Raw genomic sequence first — 25472 nt, 5'->3', positions numbered from 1 at the left:
TTTTTTTTTTTTTGAGAGGTTTTTGCTATAGGGTGCGTGCACTTGCCAGAAAGACAGAGAGAAACAGAGAGACAGAAAGTGAGAAATCACCCCGCAGGGGAGATGGCCACGCTGCTGCAATCCCTTCTCCTCCATTCTCCTCTCAGGATCTTGGGCATGCACACACACGCACCCAGTGAGTTTAAGCTGCCGGGTCTGGGACTCCGACCCAATATGTGGGATTCAAACAGATGCTAAAATGAAGCCACAGTTGCTTAGGAAACACTTTTAACAAATTGAACAAATTAACAATACAAATAGCAGTGTAAGATAAATGTTCTGATCAGTTAAGCAAATAAAAAATACTAATATAAATTATACATCAGCTTATCTAACCACTAGCTAAGGACATCTACTGCTTGGTTCCCAAGACCATTGCAGGTTTGGAAATTACATGCTGTTGCTGTTGCATTTTTTAAAGTCCATGTTATAAACTGCATTTAGACTGATTAAAATCAGCATTTTTATATTCAGTTGACATACTGAAGTTTCCTATACATTATACACTTGTCTTTAATATGATGTAGTAATGATATCTTGGAATTTTGAAGAATTTTCTATACCATGGAGTACTACACAGCCTTTAAAAGAAGAAAATCCTAATGTTTGCAACAACACAGATGAACCTGAAGGATGTTAGACCAAGTGAAATAAACCTCACGTAGCAAAGCAAATGCTGCATGAATTTACTTATATGTAGGATCTAAAATAGTAGAGAAGGGACAGAAGGTGGTGTGGTGGTTAAGGTGCTGGACTCCCATACTGTTGACCATAGTTTGAGTCCCAGACCTGGTGGTTTGAAAATCATGCTGGGCACATGTGCGTACAGGCCCAAAATCTCAGGTGGAGAATGGAGGTAAAGGAATGTGGCATGGCCATCCACCCTGAGGGGGTGATTTCAATTTCTCACTTTCCCTCCCTCTGTTTCTTCCCAGCAAGTGCATGTGCCCTATAGCAAAAAAAAAAAAAAAAAAAAAAGGTAGAGAGCAAAAATGGTGGTTACCAGAGGCTTCTGGCGTGGAGTGTATGGGAAAAGGAAGATATTGGTCAGAGTATAAAAAGTAGGTTTTAAATGTCTTTATCATAAAGAAATGATAAGTAGGTAAGCTGATGAATAGGTTCATTAGCTTGATTTACTCATTCTACAATGAATATCTAGACCAAGACATCACATTATACCTCTTAAATACATACAATTACAATTTATCAATAAGGTAAAATAATTTTCTTCTAAATGACTTCAATTATTTTATTTATTTTTATGATATACCTGAACAGTTAGGAGTATGTGTACTTTTCTCTCTCTTTCAGAGACAGGGAAATTGATTGAGGGAATTTCAGACTCTCTGGACTGAAGTGGTTAAGGGGCACAGAGAGTAATCCCTCCTGCCTTTAGAATGCTACTCCAGGGTCCAGTGGAGAGCATTGTGGGCTAGGGAGAGTGGGTACTGAATGAGCACTGCCTTGGAATCAGACAGGTATCTGGCCATGTTACCTCTGTTCCTCTGGATAAGATTCAACTACAGTCTCTAGACTTTGTAGTCAGTGAAAACAAACTCTCAAAAAAATCCTCTGGGGTTTATGTGTTTAGAGACAGAGAGGTTTAACTTCCCCTTATTATAAAAGTTTTCTAATTCAACTGAGAATATGCATAATAAATGAAGAAAGACTCCTGGGTCTCCATAAAGTATTGCATTTCCATATGATAACACCATCTCTGAAACCTCCCTGCATTTATAAGAGTTATCTTCTTACAGAACATGTGCAACTTATGAAAAGCTCATTACTCAATAATCCTTGGGGGAATGCAAACATACAGACAGCTAGAATATGGCAAAGAAAAGGAGCCATCGATTTTTTGTTGTTGTTTTATCCCCCTACTTTTCTCCATAAGTGCAAATTCTGCCAACAACCTTAGAAGTTTAGTAGTTTCTGAACTGCAAGAAAGCTGAAGCCATTTATTTTGCTTATTATTTATAGAAAACAGGGATGGCAGGTGGTTAAGAGTGCTGGATTCCCAAATGGCCGACCGTGGTTCGAGTCCCAGACCTGGCAACTTGCTTCCTCTCTTTACCTTTCTCTCTCTGGTCGAATTAAAAAATAATAATAATGAGTGGAACTAAGTAAATAAATACTTACATTTTAAAAAAGAAAGAAAGAAAATAATTTTACTGAAAAAATTTCTAGCTGTATTTGTCTTTCAAAATAGGCTATAGTGGATAATAGCAATATGTTATTGCATATTTAGTCCTCAACCTGTGGCAGACATTATAGAACCAGGATCTAATACACTCCTGATTACAACTACAAAAGTAGGTATTATTGTCTTGAGAACTCTGACAACTGCCATCCATGTGACATACCTGTCTGGACTAGAAATGAGACTACCTGTGTCCATATGACTTAGTTATTTGTTCCATGGAAACTTTGCTAGGGAAGGATGAAACCATAAACCAATTAATAGCTTCTCTGTTTGCTTCAGGAAATTTCTGCTAATTAAATGATAACAGATAACAAGACCATTCACCCTGGGCAAAGCACTTGCTCTTATCAAACTATAGTTTACTCATCAAGGTGTGCTTTGAGATGCTCACCTTGCTTGATCCACAATGGGCTAAGATTACATCCTAATCTCAGAGCAATTCCAGTCAGTTTCCTCCTTGAAAGACCTGCTTGAAGTCAATGGAATCCAAGTCTCTAAACTCTATAAAATATCTTCTCTTGACTTCTTTTTACTGAGATATTACTAAGACCTTTTCAAGATGGCGCCTTCCTTATCACTTGTCTCATAGTATCGTGGGTAATTCAATAAGCTTTATTTTACAAATAAGCAAAGAGAAGACCAGAGAGTTTCAGTAATTCACCCTTTAGCTAAGGGGTGGAGCCAGAATTCCAATTCAGAACTATCTGACCCCATCCCATGTTTCCAACCACACTGATATTGTGCCTTTCATTCATATTGAAAGTCAATTTCTTTGATTTTATTTTTGGACTTATTCAACTTTTTAGGATTAAAAAAAATCCAAATAAAGGTTGTCTTATTTTTTTTTTAATTTTATTTTTTTTACAGAATTTGGGGCTAGATGTAGCCTAGCAGTAAAACATAATGTTCTGCAAGGCTGACCCATCATGGAGACATTCTGGATTTGCCTCTGGAAACTCTCCTGAGGATGCCAGGCATGTGAGTACCTTTGATCTGGGGCTGTAAATAGATACAATCGAATTCATATTATTTTGGTAGAAAATATTTCTGAGGGCTTCAAAATGCAATTTTTCAGTAGTTTTTGCAGTTTTTCAATAGTTAGAAAGCTGGATTGTTAGTTTTACATTAGATTGTATATTGTTACAACACATTTTTTCCCCCTGAATACCGTAATGTCTTTAAAACATTGATAAAAGGGGCAAACTCTACGGCTCAATGGTTAAGGGAGCCAGAACCTCCATGGCTGATTGTGGTTTCAGTCCTGACCCTGATGGCTTGAAAAACATGCCACGTGCATGCACGACCCAAATCCTGATAGGATGGAGAAATGAAGGAAAAGAGATGGTGGTGTGCACATGTCCCACTGGGTAGTGCTTTCTCCTCTCTCTCTCTCTCCTATCTCTGTCTTTCTCTGCCAAGAAAACAAGCTCTCTGGCAATTAAAATAAATTAATAGGGCCAGCCGGTGCTGGGGTGATCAAAAGCAGCTGGATTGTGTGTGGCCAACTGCACAGTTGAGTTCCTGGTCAATGACTTGAAAAACATGCCAGGAGTGTGGGTATGTGTGCCCAAAACCTCAAGAAGAGAGCAGAGGAGAAAGGATTGTGGCAGGCCATCCCCCCTGGGGTGGGGAATGCTTTTTTGCTTTTCCTCTCTCGCCCTGTCTCTTACTTGTGAGTACACACTCCTTAGAGAAAACTTTAAAAAAAATTAATAAATGATATTTTGTATCTATTCCTTTTCCTCTGTAAAACTATTTCTATGGCTGCCCGACAGTAGCTTCAGCTTGCAGTGGCTTTGAGTAGGCATAGCACTGACTCTTGCTCTATGTCAGTATGATCTTATAGTTCCTGAGGTCTCCACTGGTTTAATCACTCAGTTTCTGGAACTCTATCTAAATTCTCAGCTGAGAGAATCTAATTGGTTCAGCTTGGTCAGCTGAACCAATTGCAGCATTTTTAGGTTAGTAATTTTGGAGCACCATCACCATGATTAGGCCTTCAGGGGCAGTGGGAATTTCCCCAGAACTGAGTAGAAAGGCCTGCTGGGCAGGAGCTGTGATGTTTGGTGAAGGAACAAGCCAAGCAATGAGGGGAATTGGAGGAGCAAATGTGAAGTATCTTGAAACACGGGGGATAGACAAAAATATAATTTAAAAAAAATTTCTCTTTCCAGATGGTGAATGTACTTGTCAGAGAAAGACAGAAAGAGAGAGTGGGAGAGGGAGAAAGCAACCCCCAGTGGGATGTGGTCACACTACAATCCCCTCTCCTCCATTCCTCCAACCTGTCAGGATTTTGGACATGCATGCATGTGCTGGGCCAATGTGTTTTTCAAGCCACCGGGCCATGTGGGATCCAGCATCACTTAGCTCCCAAGCCACCGGGCTGGTCCAAGCTGAAAAGCTTTCTAAAGGAACTAGCATCTTAGGGACCCCCAAGTGCCAAGCACTGTTCTAAGTGTCCTTTAACTCTCTGAATACTGAAATAGCCCTCTGAAGAAAATTTTATTGTCATTGTCACCTTTTCTGTAGGGAGAAGGGGTACTTTTTATTAACGTCTACAATACATACAGAAGTGTGCACACAATGATTTTCATGAAAACAACACTCAGGAAGCCAGGCCCCACAAGATGAAAGAGAACATTTCTAGTATACCCTCCACCCCCTCAAATCAGTTTCCAGTCTATATCACTGTCAATGGTAACCAATAACTTCATTTCCAACACCAGTGGTGATTGTTGTATGTTTTTAAACTTTATGTATTGCATCACACAACAACAATTCTCTTGAGTATAACTTCTTTGCCAACCTTGTGTTTGTAGTAATAACCTTACTTTTTAAATTATGATAAAATACATATAACACAATTTACCATTGTGTGCATTTCATTTTTTCATTCTGTCTATTTTAAGTGTATAGTTCGTGGCATTAAGCATATTCACAATGTGGTGCAGCTATTATCTCTATCCATTGCCAGAACTTTCTCTACATCTCTTAACAGAAACTCTAAACTCATTAAATAACAATACTTCATTTTCTTTCCACTTACCTTAGACCTCAGGAACCTTCATACTACTTTCTGTCTCTGAATTTGTCTATTCTAAGGGCTTGGGGATAAGTGGAATCATGCAATATTGGTCCTTTTGTGTCTGGCTTATTTCACTTAGCATAATGCTTCTAGATTCATCGTCATTCTCTTGTTACAGGTGAGGAAAATGAGCTACAGAAACATTAAGGAAGCAAGTGGAGAGCCCAGGATGTGAACCCAGGCTGTCTGACTCCTGAGCCTGAGTACCTAAGGGCTTCATTAGGCTGTTTGCCAATGGGTTTTGTGTACAAAGTCAATGATAGTATTCAAAGTATGGGCTAGATGGAAGGCTCTGAATATGTCTTATAGTCTACCAACCCAGAATAAGATAACTTGAAATCTCCATTTTCTTTCCTTTTTAGTTTTTATTTATTTTATATCTATTTACTTATTTATTTGCTACAGGTCAAGTGTTCTCACTAGAAAGAAAGAGAGGGGGAGAGAGAGGGAAAGTGAGAAATCACCCATGAGAGGGGAAGGCCACACAGGAGTCCCATCTCTTCTAATTTCCTATTGAGATTTTGGGCACTCAGGCACACATGCCTAGTATGATTTTTCAGCTACCAGGTCTAGGACTGGAACCACACAGTTAGCCATGTGGGATTCAGAGCCTAACCTTCACGCCACCTGCTGGCCCTAAAGTAAACCTACATTTTCTTTCCTATGTTACAAAAGGGGAGAATTTCTCTTTGATTTCTTCTGTCCAGTGAAAAGGGCAGACTCCCAAGCTGACTGTGTCTAAAGTGCTGCCATTTGTTCATTTCTACAATTACGAGCTTCACTCCTGCACTCACTCCAGAACTGCCGGCTGTCTTGACACTCCATATTGGGTTAAACTCATTATCCCACCACTTATAACACTGTACAATTTGCTCAAATTATCATTTTGGTGCAGAGCCTGCTGTTGAAATGGGAGCCAGAACAATCCCTTCTGGGAGCCAAAGATGCCAGTCTGGCTATTGTTAGGAATGGTGGGGAGGGCTGGTTGGCAGACCTTAACCTGTCTCATCCAAAGTGAATTCAGGAGCTGACCAAGACAGAGTCCAAGCTCCCCCCTGACTCCTACCAATCAAGCCACAAAAGACTCATGCATATTTATAAACAGTTGTACATGTTTGATTTGTCTCCGCCTAACCCCCTGAATTCTAGTGCATCAGAACACTGCATGCCAAGGAGAGGCAGGTAGCTATAGCGATCTTGGATGGCATCATCTAGCAGTCATGGTGCCCTCCATCAGTAAGAGACTGGTCTTTGAACACAGGAATGATGTGCCAGCACTAAGCCATGAGTAGGATTTTTAATTGGAGAATTTGTAAACATAAAGTCCCCTTTTATATCTGCTACCCATTTAAAAATGATCAATATTTTGCCAACAGACTTTATTTCTGAGGCACAATGAATTACATTATCTTTCTAGTTCTATTTGTCATCAAAGACAAGAAAAAATCAAACCTAATTACTGGATCTTTAATTACCATAGTGTTTTGTGTCTCAGCTCTGTTTTCCTCCTCTGTGATTTCACTCATTTAAATGCCATTCATATTTGTCAGGACCACTTGGTTAAAGTAAGAGAAACTTAACTATCTGAAGCAAAAAATGGGAGCTCATTGACTCACATAATCATGAAGTTAGCTCCAGGGCAGACAGCATCATGGGCCTCAATGCTGTATCAGCCTTTTGCTGCTCTCCCCCTGTTAAATGCATCTTTTTTTCCTGAAATGTTGACCTCATTCTCATTGTTTTGATCTATTGGCCTCATTCTCATGAGAATTAAATAATTAGAAAAAAATTTTTTGCTACCTTGGCCTCAAGGTGGTTTTAAAAAAATATGGCCCTAGTAGCACCAAGCTTGTGTTGTACCAGTTTAGCAAACCTGCAGAAAAGAAAACTTCTGATTGCTCTATCTAAAGTCTCTTGGAGACTAGCAGATGGCATAATGGTTACATTGCTGGATTCCCATGTAGTTGGAGTCCCGGACCCAGTGGCTTAGACTCACGCTGGGCGTGAGAGCGGTGGTTTTAAAAAAATATGGCCCTAGTAGCACCAAGCTTGTGTTGTACCAGTTTAGCAAACCTGCAGAAAAGAAAACTTCTGATTGCTCTATCTAAAGTCTCTTGGAGACTAGCAGATGGCATAATGGTTACATTGCTGGATTCCCATGTAGTTGGAGTCCCGGACCCAGTGGCTTAGACTCACGCTGGGCGCGAGAGCGTGTGTGTGTGTGTGCAGGATCCTAAGAGGAGAATAGAGGAGAAGTGATTGCGGCATGGCCATCCCCTCTGGGGGAGGGGGGGTAATTTCTCGCTTTCTGTCCCTCTTTCTCTCTCTTTCTGGCGAGCGCACGTGCTCTATAGCAAAAACCTGTCCAAAAAACAAAAACAAAACTCAAGTGTGTGTGTTGTGCGTTGAGTGTCCCAAATCCTGAGAGAATGGAGGAGAAGGGATTGTGGTATGGCCATCCCCCTAAAGGGTGATTTCTCACTTTCTCTCTGTCTCTCTCTGGCTTTCTAGTGAGTGCACACACCCTGAGGCATAAACCTCTCAAAAAAGTCTACTGTTGGGACCAGCAGCTGGCGTAGCGGTTACGTTGCTGGACTCCCACATGGTTGACCATAGTTTGAGTCTGGGACCCAGTGGCTTGAAACTCATGCTGGGTGAATGCAGGGTGGGGGGTGGGGGAGGGAATGATTTCTCACTTTACCTCTCACTGTCTCTGTCACTCTCTTTCTGGTGTGTGTATGGACCCTAAGGCAAGAACCTCTAAAAAAATACACATACACACAAACAAAAATAAACAGTTTATTGGCTTGGGTCAGCAGGTGGAGTGATGGTTAAGGGGCTGAACTCCCACATGCTTGATCATGGTTCAAATCTTAGACCTGGAGGCTTGGAAATCATGCTGGGTGTGTGAGCATTTGTGCCCAAAATCCCAGGAGGAGAATGTATGAGAAGGGAATGTTGCACAGTCATTTCCCCTGGGGGACGATTTCTCACTTTCCACATTTCTCTATCTCTCTGTCTCTCCCTGGTGCATATCCATTGGCTGATTCTTACTGAAATGATTAGAGTCATTTGTAATCCCTTAACACCGTTGTAACCAGGTAGATAGCATGTGCTGATGCTCAGCTTGAGACCTCCTCTTTCCTACTTATCTGGGATGAGCTTTGCACATTGATTAACAACCCCATCATAGTTACTAGCCAAAAAGTTGAGCGTTCCCCTGAAAGAAAATAAGAATCCTTTTAGCAAATGACACGAGATATTTCCCCCTACGTGACTTTACTATCTATTTGTTGAAGACTCCTAAATGTGTTTCTTTCCAATCTAGATCTTGTCCCTGAATTCTAGGTTCATCTAGCCAAAAGCCTCCTTGACATGGCTCATGGGTATCTCTAACTTACACATATCTCTTTATTATGAGCACCACACTCTCATCCTATCTCAAACCTGTACTTTCTTTGGTTACAAGCAAGAAGAACTGTTATTGGCAGAGGGAAAGTACTGAAAGGTTTTGAGACACACAGAATTAATGGGAGGCTGAAGTCTTTGACCTGGGAACTAGGAAGCACAGCAAATGTCTTGTAAAGGAAAAAACTTGCTGGGAGGCTGCCTCTAGAAGTGTTGTTTTTTTGTCTTTCACTTGAGTCCCATCTCAGGGAGGGGATATTTTATTGGACTATCTCAGGTCATGTTTCGCTGCTTGGCCTGACTATAACCCATAAGAAAGAAGTGTTTTTAAACAAAAAATGAGTATTCTGTTATGAAAATTAGAAAAAGCCAATGCAGATCATCTGTTTTTCCTTAACTCAGTAAACGTCTTTTCTATTCGACAAGGTATTCAAGTCAAAAATCTGAAAGTGAGCCTGAGTTCCTCACCTTCCCTGACCTCCACATCCAAAATGTCAGCATATCTGTTTCTAAAAGATATTCCAAAGGTATTTTTCTTCCTCTCTTCACCATCACCTCTCTCATCCACACTATCATTCTCTCTCAGCTAGAGCCTTATAATGGCCTCCAGCTGATCTGTCTGTCATTCCTTCACTCCATGTAGAAACCAATGGAAACATCTCAAAAATATAAAATAGGTCTTGCCACCCCCTACTTAAAGCCCTCTTGACATCCTGTTACTGTTAAATATTTGATCACAGTATGGCTGGCCATATAACAAAGTGGTTGTGAACCCACACTCTAAAATCAAAATGGCTGGATTCAAATATAAGCTCCATCCTTGTCAGGTAGATTTCATCAGGAGAGTTTCATAAGCTCTCTGGGCCACAGTTTCCTCATCTACAAAGTGGGGATAATAATAGTATTTCATTATATAATTGTTGTGATGATGACATCTCTAACACATACAAATTACTTCGAATAATATCTGACATACAGTAAATGCTCAATAAACACTCACCAAAATTGTTGTAAGGACTCAGATGATCGGGTCCCTGTCCTCTACTATGACTGCATTTCCTTCTTAAGGCTTGTCTGCCTTTAGACTCCAGGATTTACACAAGTTGCCCTCCCAGGTTCTGAGTCTTTTAGCCTGACTCTGAGTTACATCACTGGCTTCCCTGCCTCAGAGACTTCAGACTTGGTCTGATCCACACTACCAGTATCCTAGGGCTCCAGCTTATAGGCGGCCTGTTGTGGGAATTCTAACCTGGCATAATTCTGTGATCCAGTTCCCCAATAACTCCCTTCTCATTTATCCATACATATCCTATTAGTGTTATTTCCTTAGAGAACCCTAAGTGGTATAGGACTCTTTGCTAACATCCCTCCTCAACTGAGGCAGGAAGTTTTTCACTGAAATATGTTCTGGGTGGTGGACCACAGTGTCCATCATATGGTAGAAAGTAATTTCTTGTTCATGTAACAGTCTTAGTAAGTGTTCAACTAGGAAAGTAGACTATCATCCATTTAGTCATCAAAGACCCAGGCTTCTTCATATGTGGCTTCACCAAAATACAGGACTTTTTATTTGCATTGAGCTGGTGAATGTTGAAGAAGCATGGACGATAACAGGTAGGAGAATTTCATAAGTCAGTTCTGAAAGTGGCATATATTATTATCTTTTCTGTTCATATTCTATTCATGTGATAGTGCTAAACTACTAGGAAGGCTATGAACTCAGGGAAAAGAGGAAATGGGTTTTGGTGAGCAGCTATCAGTGTCTACCACAGATGCTTTTACCCTTCTCTTTGTAAACCCCTGGCCTACCATTCAAGACCTTCTCATTATGTACAATCTCCTGGAATATGATTGCTTTTTCCATGAGCAATAACCGCCTCCTCTCCATCCACTCCCAAATACTAATGAGTATGATCCCTTGTTACTTAACCATGTCCTTCTCTACCCCTGCCCCAGGTTCCTTTGATTGGCTTTTCACTCTGAAGACCTAAAGTCTTCTTTAGAGTAGGGTGTATCCCTGGATAATGCTTCTCTTAGCATCCCCATAAGCCTCTTTTTAGAGCCATCCAATCTGGCACAGTCTCAATATTCTCTTCTTTTCCCTTCCTCTCTCAAGTTAAGTCATGGAGCTCCACAGATATACAACCACTCATTTCTCTTACCTTTGAAACTTTCCTTTGTCTTTACTATGTTTAAGGCATGAATCTCCAATGACCTTATTTTTATTTTCATTTTTATTATGTTCTGTCTGAGTTTATTACAATTCAGCTATTTTCTACATCTAGCTTTTTGCTTTTATTTTATATCTAGTTTTTAAGTGGAAGGAAAATTGAGAAGAATTCTTTGCACAGCACTTAAAAGGTAGTGTTTATATAGTTAGACATTAAATCCCTCCCTTCCTTCTTTCTTACCTTTCTTCTTCTCATCTCCCTGTAGTAGAGCTAGCTAGCTGACCAACAAAGATTCATGTTCCCTTCCATTTTGTAGAATTGTTGCCCAACCAGGCCTACCTTTTTGTCTTTGTGGGACCATCTGACTACTTTTGGCCAATGGAATGGGGACAGGAGTCATCTGTGTCACTTCTGGAGTAAGATGGTAAGTATCTACTATGCCTTTATCAGGCCCTTTTTCCTTTTGCAATTTCCTTAGAGGCCACATGTTTGAAGATGGCAGTGTCTGAAGACAAACAATGGCTGGATCCCTGACTTATAACTTGGAGGAGACATGCACTTCAGATTTTGCATGAGCAAGAAATAAGATATATTTTCTTGTTATTGGGATTGTATTTCATCTTTTCTGACAAAAACACTCCCCTTTCTTTGCTAAATATTTGTTGCCTGGGCTATTTGCCAAGTACTAGGCTGAGTACTAAGGATGCAAAAATAAATAAAAACTTAGTCTTTGAATTCAAAGAACTTCATCTAGGGAGAGAAGTAGATGTATATTTACATATTTTTGTTACAATATATGAAGTCCTACATTATAGATATACACAGAATATTATGGGCGAGCATATTGGGAGCCCACATGAGGGTGGGAGTAGGAGTGTAAAGGGTGACTAGAGGTCAGCTAGGTAACAGAAATTCCAAAGAAATGGGGATGAACTAAGTGGAAGGAGGGAAATTGGGTTTATGAGCATATACATCAGGTGAAGAGAAAAAGGTGTGAGGGGATAACAAACTGGAAATTTTTTTTTAAATTATCATTTATTTAATTTTATTTATTCATTCATTTATTTTAATATGACCAGAGAGAGAGAGAAAGGGAAAGGGAGAAAGGAAGTCGCCAGGGCTGGAACTCGAACCGTGGTCTGTCATTTGGTAATTTCCAGCACCTTAACCACCACGCCACCTGCTGGTCCCCAAACTAGAAAATTTTGATTAGGATACACTGTTAGTATGATTCTATTGGAGAGGAAGTTTACTCAGTTTGAACAATAACATCAAAACTCAAAATGCAATTGAAACTCTCCTTAAAAGTAATAATCCTCCTATGATGCCACAGTACTTCTGACTCTCTAGGAAAAAATGTTATGTGGACTCAGCTTTGAAATTTTGTTTTCACATAATCCTTAAACGCTAGTAAATGCTTGGTTAAATGGAGCATGACTACGTTAAAAGAACCAAATTAATATTTCAGAGACTGACGATTACATATTTTCACTTACTGTGTGCTTTGTACTTTATTTATTTATTTACTTATGGTTTTTGCCATAGGGTGCATGTGCTTGCCCAAGAAAGACAAAGATACAAAGGGGGAATGTGAGATATCACCCCCAGGGGGAATGGCCATGCCACAATCCCTTCTCCTCCACTCTCCTTTCAGGATTTTGGGCATGCATGCACATATACCCATCATGATTTTCAAACTATTTGGTCTGGGACTCCAGTCGTGGTTGGCCAACTTGTAGTCCAGCACCTCAACTACCACTACACCTGCTGGCCCCAGGAAATGTGTTATTTATTTATTATTTATACATTCAATTGCTATACATCATTTAGATTGTAAAGAGAATTTACCCAGCATGAAATACACTTCAGACCTGTCCAGTAGAGAATACTATATATGTCATCAGCAACAGGTAATAAGCCATTTCTGTGTTTTTTAAAGGGTGTTACCTGTTTGGTCTGCTTTCCAGAGAGCAGAGCAACAGCTGGTAAACAAAAGTGTAGCTATTATTCTGCTAATATTGATGCTATGATATTAAGTCATATAAGATAATTAGTATTTGACTATTTTGTACCTAAAAGATGATAATTTCACAAGATTCTACCTAATATGACTGTACCTCAGATCACTGCAATAAAGTGAATATTGTAATAAAGGGAATCACATAAAATTTTGGGTTTCCAGAGCAAAAGAAGTTAAATTTACACTGTACTGTAGTCTATTAAGTGTTCAATAGTATTATGTCTAAAAAAGTACATACCTTTTTTTTTTAAGAGGTTTTTGCTATAGGGCGAGTGCACTCGCCAGACAGACAGAGAGACAGAAAGCGAGAAATCACCCCCCAGGGGGATGGCCACGCTGCAATCCCTTCTCCTCCATTCTCCTCTTGGGAACACATGCACACGCATCTGGTGTGAGTTTTAAGCCACCGGGTCCGGGACGCGAACAGCAGTCGACTACATGGGAATCCAGCGACATAGCCTTTACGCTAATTGCTGGTCCCAAAAAGTGCATACTTTAATTTAAAAATATGGCTAAAAAAAATCCTAACAGTTATCTGAGTCTCCAGTGAATCATAAACTTCTGTGCTCATGGAGGATCCTGCCTCGAAATTGATCACTGCTGACGGGTCAGGGTGAAGGCTGGGATGGCTGTGGAATTTCCTAAAATAAGACAACAGTTCGCCTTATCAATGATCTCTTCCTTTCACAGAATATTTCTCTGGGTCCAGCTGGTAGCATGGTGGTTAATGCAGCTGGATCCTTCATGGCTGAACATGCAGTTTGAGTCCTGGACCTGGAAGCTTGAGAAACATGCTGGGCATGTGTACATGTGTGCCCAAAATTCTAAAATGAGAACGGAAGAGAAGGAATTGTGGCACAACAATTCCCATGGGCTGGGGGTGTGCTTTCTCACTTTGCTTCTCTTGCTTTCTCTCTTTCCAGTAAGTGCATATAACCTCTGGCTAAATTAAAAAAAAATAAGAAAGAAAAAGAAAAAAAGGTTTCTCTGTAGCTTGTGATGCTGTAGAACTTTCAAAAATGGAACCAATCTTCTCTAATTCTGCTGCTGGTTTATTAACTAAGTTTACATAGTATTCTAAATCTTCTGTTGTCATTTAAACAATGTTCATGGTATTTTGACCAAGAATAGATTCCATCTCAGGAAACCAATTATTTTGTTCATTCATAAAAAGTAACTTCTCATCCACTTAGGTCTTATCATGTGATTATAGCAATTCAGTCATATTTTCAAGCTCCACTTCTTTCTTTTCTTTTTTTAAAATTTTAAAATTAGCAAGAAGACATATGCACTCACTAGAGAGAGGGAATGTGAGAAATCATCCCCTATGGGAGATGGTCATGCCCCCTCCTCTATTCTCCTTTTGAGATTTGGGGTATGCACTTACATGTACCCAGTGTGTCTCTTAAGCTCTGGGTTTGGGACTTGAACTACACAATTGGCTGTGTAGGATCAAGCTGCCTTAACCACCATGCCACCAGCTGGCCCAGAAAGCTCCACTTCTAATTATAATTTTCTTGCTATTTTTACCACATCTGCTATTACTTCTCCACTGAAGTCCTGAATCCCTCCAAGGCATCCATGAGGACTGGAATTAAATTCTAAACACCTGTTAGTGTTGATGTTTTGACCCCTTCCCTGAAATCACAAATGTTTTTCAATGGTATCTAGAGTGGTGAATCCTTTCCAGAGGGTTTTCAATTAACTTTGTTCAGATCCATCAGAGGAATCATTACCCATGGCAGCTATAGTTTTACAAAATATATTTATTAAATAATAATTCTTAACAGTTGAAATTATTTCTTGTTCAATATTATTCCCCCTCCACGGGCTGCAGAATGAATGTTGTGTTAGTGGACATGAAAGCAACATTAATCTCTCTGTACACCTGTATCAGAGCTCTTGGGTGACCAGGCACACTGTCAGTGAACAATAATATTTTGAAAGGATTATTTTTCTCTAAGCAGTAGGTTTTAACAATAGGCATAATATATTTGGTAAACCATGTTATAAACATGTTCTATCATCCAGGTTTTGTGGTTTCACTTATAGAGCACAGACAGAGTGATTTGGCATAATTATTATGGCCCTAAGGTATTCACAATGGTAAATAAACATTGGCCTCAACTTCAAGTCAGCAGCTGCATTAGCCCCTAACAAGATAGTCAGTCTGTCCTTTGAAGTTTTGAAGCCAGGCATTGATTTCTCTTCTCTAGTTATGAAAATCCTAGATGGTATTTTCTTCTAATAGAGTAGAAGGCTGTTACATCTACACTGAAGATCTGTTGTTAGTGTGGCTACCTTCATCGATGACTTTAGCTAGATCTTTTGGATAACTTGCTATAGCTTCCACATCAGCATTTGTTTCTTTGCCTTTCACTTTTGTTTCGGAGACAGATTCATTCTTTAAACCTCATGAATCAATCTCTGATAACTTCATACTTTCCTTCAACAGCTTCCTCACCTTACAGCTGTCATAGAATTGAAGAGAGTTAGGACCTTGTTCTGGATTAGACTTTGTCTCGAGGAAATGCTGTGGCTGGTTTGATCTTTTATATATACCACGCATTTATACCAGTGATAAGACTGTTTGCTTTCTTCTCATTTTGTGTGTTCACTGGAGTATCACTTTAAATGTCCCTCAAGAACTTTCCCTTTGCATTCACAACTTGACTAATGTTTGGTTAAAGAGGCCTACCTTTGAGTCTGTCTGAGCTTTGGACATACCTTCCCTACTAAGCCAGTCATTTCTAGCCCTTGATTTAAAGTTAGAGATGTATACTCTTCCATTCACTTGAATAGTTATAGTCCATTGTAGGATTATCAGATGACCTAATTTGAATACTTTTCTGTCCCAGAGAATTGGAAGACCCATGGAGAGGAAGATTGACAGGGGAACTTCTGGGCAGTGGAGCTGACAGAACATATAACATGTGTTGATTAAGTAAGTACACAATCTTACATGGGTACTGATCATGAGAACCCAAAACAATTACAAAGGTAACATCAAAGATCACTGATCACAGGGCACCATAACATATATAATAATAATGAAAAGTTTATTATTGTGAAACAGAGACACAAAGTGAATATATGCTATAAAAAATGATGCTAATGGAATTGACTGATACAGGATTGCCACAAACATTCAATTTGTAAAAAATGTGCAATATTTGGAAAGCACAATGAAGTGAAGCTCAGTAATTATATAACCACAGGGGTAGTTTGAATTCTTGATCCTAGTTCTTCATGTTCTGCAGTAATATATATACATCTATATTCTTGTCATAGTTCCATCATAGACACAGCGTATGTCCCTGCTCCTTGACTTTGGGTTTGCCATGGAATTTGCTTTGAACAATGGAATATTAACATGCTTTGTCATTCTGTGCCTCTGTATCAGGAAAAGTATATATTGCCAGGTGGCTCCTGCACATTCATACTGGGTCCAGAATGATAGATATATTATCTTGCTTCTAAAAAGGGACCTGGGACAGGGTTGTAGGGACCTAGGTCCTTTCTACCTTCTTGAGGTTGTCATCTGCAGGTTGTTTGGATTTGGGATTGCAATCTCGGGGCCATTATAAAAGCCTGCCTTGTAACAAGCCATTATACAGAGGATGGTAAAGAGCTAACACGGGAGAAACCTGTGTACACATACTGTCATAGAACTGAGATCATCAACTCTAAAACAGCCCTATATGTACACTTCTGGATGGATGAGATAATAAATATTCTCATTTTTAAAGCCTCTTTGTTTGGGTTTCTATTACCTAGCAACTGTTAGCATCCCAATAGATTACTCAGGAATCATACATGTCATAACTTTTCATTGCTAGAGATGTTGAAGGTTGTAAAAAGTTATAAGGGAAAAATTGAACAATTATCCTTACCTTACAGATGGAGTGCCTTTTCAGGGTTGGTTAGAAGATGATGTTGGAATTGACACTTAGAAAATTGGATCAAGTCTGACTTCTTTGGGCCTTAACCAATCATTTAGGTTCATCACCAAACTCTGTCTTGTGTTATTCTCACCTTTTGAGTGTTCTTTCCTTGAAGAAAGAAAACAAATCTAAAGGTATAGAAATTGTGTATTATATATTTTGCTGGTTAGGGGCTTATAAATGAGGCCAATTCATAATTAATACCCATGCTCAGCTTGCACCCATCTGCCACCTACTGTAGGAAAAAAGTAACACTGTATAGTTGAAGCAAAGTCTTTGGAGTTCAATAGTCCTGAGTTCAAGTCTTGGTTAGCTGGGTGACCTTATGAAAGCCACTTAATATCTTTGAGGCTTGACTTTTTCATCTTTAAAGTAGGGATAATGATATAGCTTTCAAGTTTTGGGAATGAAGTGTAAAGTATCTGGCACATAATAGGTGCTCCGTAAATCATTTTATTCATCTTTACTCACTACCAGAGAAAGATGTACCTTTGGTTATAAAGAGGAGTAGGCTAAAAAATAATGAGTGGTTGGGCTTGGAAAAGTCCTTGCCCTGCTGGGAAGGTCAAGATCAAGTATTTTCATAAACCAGAACCAAAACAGGCCATCCTGAAAGGTATTATGTGTTCTCAGGAAGAAAAGCAGGATATTAACAGACAGAAGTATCATAGCTAGCCTCACCTCTGCCTCCTAAGCCATGTATTTATTTTTAATGTAAAATAAACAGCAACCAAGTCATCTCTGAATATAGCAAGTTATTTTTAGATTCTCCTGTCATTCAAACTCAGGAGCTATACTGCTTTCTCTCATGACTATTCTAAATGCCATCTTTTTCCCCAGGATGTTTCTCCTGGTAAAGGTAAGATTGCATTTTGGTTGTCTTGAATTTGGTGATGTCAGTTCTGCACACACACACACACACATACACATGCATGTACACACACACACAACTTCTTTTTTTTTTTTTCACACACAACTTCTAATGGCAAGAGTCAAAGGCTGTCTGAAAGAATCTAAGCTGCATGGAACAAACTGAAACTTCTTGTCCCCTGTGAAATCCCTGACACTGACTCCTCTTGGCTTCCTTTTATCTTTCCTTCATCTTCCAACTAGTGCCTGAAAATCAGGAATTGTCTTTGGGCTGCATGAACTAATGCCCTGGATCACAGGTCAGGCAGCTTACCATGCTCAGTGCACAGATCACTAGCTAGAATGGGGCCTCTGGATGAAGAGTAGACTCGAGGTAAATCTCAACTCGTAGATTTTTTTGTAAAGGGAAAACTTACACATAGAACTCTTACCACACATTCATCATGTGTTAATTAGCATCATGGGAAACAAGAATACAGTAGTAAGTGAAATTCTGAATTCATGGAGCTTGCATTCTATGTTAGAGAGACATGATAACTGGAGAAAATAGGTGCAGCTACAGTATTAGAGATCTAGAAAACAGATAAAGCAGGAAAAAAAGATAGTGTATATGAAAAGAGTTTCGTTATTTTTTAAAAAGAATTATTTTTTTATTAATTAAAAAAATTTTTTGAGAGGTTTTTGCTATAGGGTGTGTGCGCTCATCAGAGAGACAGAAAGAGACAGAGAGACAGAAAGTGAGAAATCACCACCCGGGGGGATGGCCACGCCACAATCCCTTCTCCTCTATTCTCCTCTCAGGATCTTGGGCATGCACGCACACGTGCCCGGTGTGAATTTAAGCCACCAGGTCTGGGACTCAAACTGTGGTCGACTACATGGGAGTCTAGTGACATAGACATCATGCCAACTACTGTCCCGAAAGAATGATTTTATTTAAGTTTATTTATTTATTTTAATTTGACCAGGGAGTGACAGAGCAAAAGCAAGAGAGAGTAAAAGAGTGAGTGAGAGAGAGCATGAAAAAGCAAGCTGCCAGGTCCGAGACTAGAACCAGGATTGGCCGTGTAGGAGTCCAGCACCCACCTGCTGGCCCCAAGTTTTGTCATTATATGCAGGATAGTTGGTAAAGTCTTAACAACTAATGTTTTAGAAAAGACTTGGGACTAGAGGTGAGATCTAGGAAAAAGGATTTTGGGCAGAATAGTCAGCATAAAGGCCTTGATGTAGAAATATACCTGGCATGCTGAAGAAAAAACCAAGGCTGGTAAGGCTGGGGCAGAATTAACAAGAGGCATTAGAGGATATAGAAACATGAAAAATAGTGATAGATACTGGATACAGTGGGAAGAGGGGGGGAGAAGGAAGAGAGTATGAGGAAAGACATTAAAGAGAAAAATAGAGAGGCAAGACATTTATGGGACACAGAAATGGATTATTATCTGTTTATCATAATGTGTATAGTATCCCCAAATGGCCTGATATGAAGGAGATTCATGTCGGAAAATTCACTTTATATGTTAAGTGATGTATAGTGACTGAACGTATAAAAGAAAACTGAAAATAAAGAAATGCAAAATAAAATTAAATAAATAATTCTTTAAAAAGGTTATTAAAAAATTAAGAGGCACCATCAGACAGTATCAGAGAGATAATGTGGTCAGATGGGTGAGGCCTTGTAGCACTGTAAGGACTTGAGTTTTCACTCTGAGCAGAATGGGAAGTTGTTGGTCAGTTGTGAGCAGTGGAGTGACAAGATGTGACTAGTTAAAAAGGTTCCTCCAGATATTGTGGTGAGAATAGAGAATACACAGGGACAAGGGTAGAATCAAGGAGAACATTGTAATCATCCAAATGAGACATGATGGTGACATGGACCATGGTGATGGCTGTATATGGTGGGCAGAAGTAAAGATATTCCATTTTACATTTTAAAGGTAGAGACAACAGAATTTCTTGTCAACTTGGGCATGGAGTATGAGAACAGTAGAGGAATCAGCAGAGTCCAAGGCTTGGGCTTGGGCATCTGGAAGGATCAAGCTGCTGTCAACTGGAAAGCAGAAGACTGGCTAGAACAGGGTTTAGCAGAAAAGAGCAGAACCTCAATTTGGGATGAATTTGAGATGCCTTTAGACATCCAGGTGGGAATGGGGGAGATTTCTGAGTAGCTGCTTGTATAGATCTGGCATTCAAAGGTCTTGAATATACTCTTTTTTTTTTTTTTTTTTTGAGAGTTTTTTTGCTATAGGGCACGTGCGGTCGCCAGGAAGACAGAGAGAGACAGAGAGACAGAAAGCGAGAAATCACCCCCCAGGGGGGATGGTCATGCCGCACATGCCACAATCCCTTCTCCTCCATTCTCCTCTCGGCATTTTGGGCGCGCACGCACACATGCCCGGCGTGAGTTTTAAGCCACCGGGTCCAGGACGCGAACCGTGGTTGACTACGTGGGAGTCCAGCGTCATAGCCATTACACTAACTGCTGGTCCCTTGAATATACTCTAGTACAATGATCTTGAGGACCCTTGTCTAGTGTTTGGAGCAGAGCATGATGCTCAATACATCAGTTTCCTTTCTTTTCAAAATCCTTGACTCTCAAATTTTGTTCATAAATACTGTACAGAAGACTCCCAAGTCAAAACTGAGCTGTAATACTATGTGACTTCTCTTTATCCATACAAGTCTGAAGTTGCTTTATAAAAAATAAATGTCTTAATCAGAGACCAAGTTGATTTTTTTCCAACTCAGCTTTATCAAGAGGATGACATAACCATGGAAGCAATTTCTTTTTCTTCCTTCCAAAGTAGTAGGCAGCAAAAAGACTCAACACCCTCGTTTAGTGTTCTCTGAATGTTCCCTCTCTAGTTCTTAAAACATACATCTTACATTAGGGGATGCTTCCCTCTTTGGGCCTCTCCAGGTAGCTAACCTTCACTTTCTCCTCTCCTCCTCCCATAGCCATATATTTGGTTTCATCTCTCCTGCCCCAGGACAATGTTCTTCTTTGCCCTCTCCTTTCTCTAGGATCCCCTATCCTCAACCAATCTCCCTAATCTCTGGACCTACTCATTCACTGAGGACCCTTTTCCCCAGCCTCCTTCAAATATGGAGTTCTGATGTTCTTAGACAAAGTGGCAAGGAATTATTTTTAAAAGTCTACTGTAATTTGCTCCTGAGAGCAGAACTGCTGGAAGAGTCTGAGATAGTTCAATGCCCTCTGGGCATCTGAGTAGTTGAGGTGGTTATAAGAAACTCTCTGGAGTTTCTACCTTCAGGGGCAGTATGTGTACTTGCCCTGCAGATCACTTTAGTCTGCAGAATGTAGCCATGAATCAAGAGCCATCCATGATTCTGTTCAGAAAGAAACATCTTGCCAGTAGTTATTTTGGGGTGGAAAGTTTCATCAGAGGCCAGCTGCTGGAGTTTCAGACTCTGAAGCTAGTCCCTGAAGTTTGGAGAAAATACATCTAGTGGAAGAAAGAAGGAGGGGCAGCAAGGGCTTCAAGAGGCAGCAAAGCCTTCTTATCTTCTGACTCCTGTCTGTGCAACAGGAAGAGATATTGCAGAAGGTCAGGGCCCTTGACTTTCCTTCCCGCTTTCATGCTTGGTGCTGTCTCACGAAAGTCCTCATTTCCTAGGATCCACTCTAAACAGGAGGCACTTGATGTTTCCTGAAAGGCTCTTTGGCTTTTACATGACAGGTGTATCTCGTGGTAGGAACAACAGCTCAAGCGCGGCCAGGTCTTGTCAAATGGGCTTCTGGTCTTCCCTCCTATTCAGCTGATCCTTGGCGCCAAGTGAGCATCTGGGAAACTGGGCATGGAAGTAATCTCACCCTTTGTTCGATAACTAGCAGACGCACAGGCGAGACAAGCCAGGAGCACAGCCAATTCCCTGAAGGAATATGGGCAGAGATCATGCCAAAAGGAGGAGCAGGAGGCAGGATCCTGAGCACTGCCACCAGTGCACCAAGCCAAGCTGGCATCCTTGGCATCTGGCATGGGCTCTGGGTCTCTGACCCCCCCTTCTATTCCATCCTTCCTGAGGATTTATTAAGACTGTTTAGGGGAACACAGAAGGCTTTTTATAGGCATTGTAGTGCAGCCTCGGAAAGGTTGCTGAAAACAAAAAAAATATTTCTGGAGTGGAAAGATCTTTAGAAATGTCCTTGCCAAAATGTTTTATTTAGTTTTTCATCACGGGACATATTTAGGCAGGGAGGATTTTCCTAACACCTTCGGAGCTTAGAGGGGGTGTTGTATGCATGAGGTGTCTGTGTGTCAAGGAGATGGGAAGAGCAGGGTTGGGGTGGCTTCAGCTCTAATATTTTCAAATTTGTGGAGCTCTCTGAAATCACCAAGCCAAAGGCACCAATCGCCCAAGCACCAACAGTTCTGAGGTCTTGAAGGCAGCCTCAGCCATGCTTATGGTTTCCATGGAAACAGTACAAGTTTCTGATATAAAATAGAAAGCAACCTATTCATATCACCCTTACAAAAATAGAGATCTGGTTTTTAATCTCTGCTTCTTGACCTGGGGCCAGTTTTTCCTGTTGTCACTTTTATACAGTTTAATATAAGGAGGTAAAGGAAAACTCCTGAACAGGAAAAAAGTCTTCCTTCCTTGAGTTCAGAGGAGAGAGAGAAACAGTTTCCAAGTAGCAAGTTTTGACTCGCAGCTCCCACAGGACATTAGAGACCCCACACTAAGTTTGTTTTTTAAATGGGCCCCTGAGTTTTTCTGATTGTTTTTCCTGTAACTGTCTGGACTTCTAAATTATAGGGGGACCAGTGCAGGAACAGAAAGGCTGTTCTCATCTGCTTTCCAGCTTGCCTCAGACTCAGAAACTGAGACGATCTTGAGGTTTCCAGTGTGGCCTGTCCAAGCCTGCTGTCCGCATAACCCTGATGAGATTGGGAGGAAGGTCACAGACACATGAGCATTTAGAGGCAGAGTAGAATTTTGATCCCTTTCAGGTTCATTGGAATGTCACTGTCACTACTGATAAATCAACGATGTCATCTTCTCCATGACCTCAGCATCTCACATAGAGCACACAATGTGATAGAAGGAACCCTACAGTAGGGATCAGAGTCCCAGGTTCTGGTCCTGATTCTGCCTCCACGAACTGTGTGACCTAGGATGAGTCAGTTACCTTCTCTAGGCTTCACTTTGGTCATCTGTAAAGCAGGAAAGGAGGAGATACTCTTGACAGATGTTTTTTTTTTTTTTTTTCCACCATAGGGAGTGTGTGCTCGCCAGAGAGGAGAGAGACAGAGAGAGGGAAAGCAAGATATCACTCCCCAGGGGGGATGACCATGCCTCAACCCCTTCTCCACCATTCTCCTCTCAGGACCCTGGGTACACATGCACACACACCCAGCATGACTCTCAAGCCACCAGGTTTGGGACTCAAACTGCAGCTGGCCATGTGAGAATCCAGCTGCCTTAACTACCAGGCCACCTGCTGGCCCCACTAGATGACTCCCCCCCGCCCTTTTCCTAATTGTGGTAAAATCTACATAACATAAAATATATTGTTTTACCTATTTTTAAGTAAACAGTTAAGTAGTATAAAACATACTCACATAGTTGTGAAACAGAACTTTTTCATCTTGCAAATCTGAAACTCTATAACTATTAAATGACTCCCCTTTCCCAAAGCCCCTCGTAACCACTATTATACTTTCTTTCCTATTATTTATTTGTTCCATGAGTAAGAGGGGCACAGAGACAGATAACACAACAGGGTCTTGACACTGCGATTCACCTCCAGCCAACTCCAGGTGGATCATGTACATGCCTGGTATACTCAGAAGGTCTCCCGATGTAGCCTGGAACCTCTCCATGTGGGTCAACTTTGCAGAGTGTCCCATTTTCCCCCTTTGCCCCTGCCCAGCCCCCAGCATTATAAATCCTGTGTCTATAAATCTGACTATGCTAGAGTGAAATAGAAGAGGAAATTACACATTTATCAGTTGTCTGTTACTGCCTTATTTTACTTAGTATAATGTCCTCAAGTTGCACCCTATTGTAGTGTGGGACAGGATTTCATTCTTTTTTTAAGGGTGCATAATGTCCCAGTGTGTGTATAAGCCACATTCTGTTTATTCATTTATCTGTAGTCAGACATCTGGGTTGTTTCCACCTCCCAGCTCTTGGATATAGTTCTGTTATGAACACGAGTGTACAAGTGTCTGTTCAATTTCTAATTCTTTCAGACGTCTACTCAGAAGTGGGATTGCAGGTAGAGAGATTATATAGTACTAATTTTAGTTTTTCGAGGAATTGCCATACTGTTTCCATAGTGGCTGTACATTCTACGTTCCCATCAACAATGTACAAGGGCTATGATAGCTGCACATCCTGACCAACACCTGTTATTTCTCTCTCTCTCTCTTTTTTAATAGTAGCCATCCCAATGGGTGTGAGGTGGTATACCATTGTGATTTTGATATACGTTTCTCTGATGATTAGTGATGCTGGACATCTTTTCATGTGCTTGTTGGTCATTGGTAGACCTTTAGAAAAATATCTATGAAACTCCTTTACCCACCTCTTAATTGGATTATTTGATGTTCTGTTGTTGAGTTGGATACACTGTTCTGTTGACTGTCTTTTATATTTCTAGCCCTAGATTCTTACTGTCTTTAGACAATTCCTTCATCTCTCTCTCCTTCCTTTCTAGGAGCAGAGAATGGTTAATTGCCATAGGATATTGTGAGAAACAGAATTTATAAATTATTCTGACAGTTATGACAGTTTTTAAAATTTTTTTTGTGGGACAGAAAATAAAAGCATGTTCTTCAGGGTTTGATATAATTTGTTGTCTGTCATTTGAGGGAAAGTGTAGAGTGGAAATCTTTTTTATTTTAAAACTAATGATTCTTCAGAACTGACTTGATGTTGATTGTTTTTCTGAGTACCCTACATGTATTAATACATTTAATCCTCATAGCAACAAGAACCTTATGAGATAAATACTAATATGATATTCATTGAGCAACAAGTAGGCACAGAGAGGACAAGTGACTTGCCCAAGGTCACACAGCCAGTAAGTTGAGGCCAGAAGTCTCTGCTTTCTGTCCCTCTCACCCTTTGCCATTGCCTTGGATAAAGACTGCTATAGTCTCTTCTTACCACACAGTATCATCCTAAGATGTTTTCATCTCCCTTCTCTGCTTCTCTCTACATTACCTTTCAGCTGTACTTTCTGGAACCCTTTTTCCTCTATCCTTAACACTTCTACTAAGATTTTCCTTTTTTACTGCCATCAGCTTAAACCTTGGTCTCCCCTAAGGTTCCATCTTTTCTTTTATTCCCCTCAAGTGAAGAGGGCTCATTCTCACCTATCCTCTGCCCTGCCAAGGTTGGGAGATATAAATTAATATCTTCCTTATTCCCCAAAGCTGTTACTAGTTCATTATTCTCCTTTCATGTATTATAAACTTCCCTTTGGCTGTGAGGTTCACACCTTATCCTATCTCATCCTGTCACACATCTATCTGCCGATCAGACATTCACATTCAATTTGGAGATCGGACTCATGACCTTTCTCTCTTCCAAATTCCACCAACTGTTAGCTGGTGACTCCAGTGCCTGGGAGTCTGATCCTTCTGATCTGTTAGCTCCTCTGATCTTCAGTTTCAGCCCCAGCATTTTGCACTTGGCCTCTGCTTTACCATGCCAGTATTTCAACAGCCCTACCCTGCTGTGTCATCACTCAGGA

At 40.4% G+C, this 25472-nt stretch overlaps 1 long non-coding RNA gene across 1 annotated transcript in view; it reads right to left on the bottom strand.

Moving 5' to 3' along the window:
* Positions 1-3118: 3118 nt before the first annotated feature.
* The window catches only part of LOC102478333 (uncharacterized), a 145670-nt gene continuing 123316 nt past the window's right edge, over positions 3119-25472 (bottom strand). Inside the window, exons 3-4 of the long non-coding RNA XR_335465.2 lie at positions 16823-16981; positions 3119-3241 (exon numbers count right to left, since the gene is read on the bottom strand). This is a non-coding gene — a long non-coding RNA (uncharacterized LOC102478333). The remainder of the gene's footprint in view (positions 3242-16822; positions 16982-25472) is intronic.

Source organism: Tupaia chinensis, unplaced genomic scaffold (genome assembly GCF_000334495.1).
Source record: "Tupaia chinensis unplaced genomic scaffold, TupChi_1.0 Scaffold000423_1, whole genome shotgun sequence".
Lineage (NCBI taxonomy): Eukaryota > Metazoa > Chordata > Mammalia > Scandentia > Tupaiidae > Tupaia > Tupaia belangeri.
Note: the sequence above shows the minus strand (reverse complement) of the source record. Positions and strands in the feature narration are given on the sequence as shown.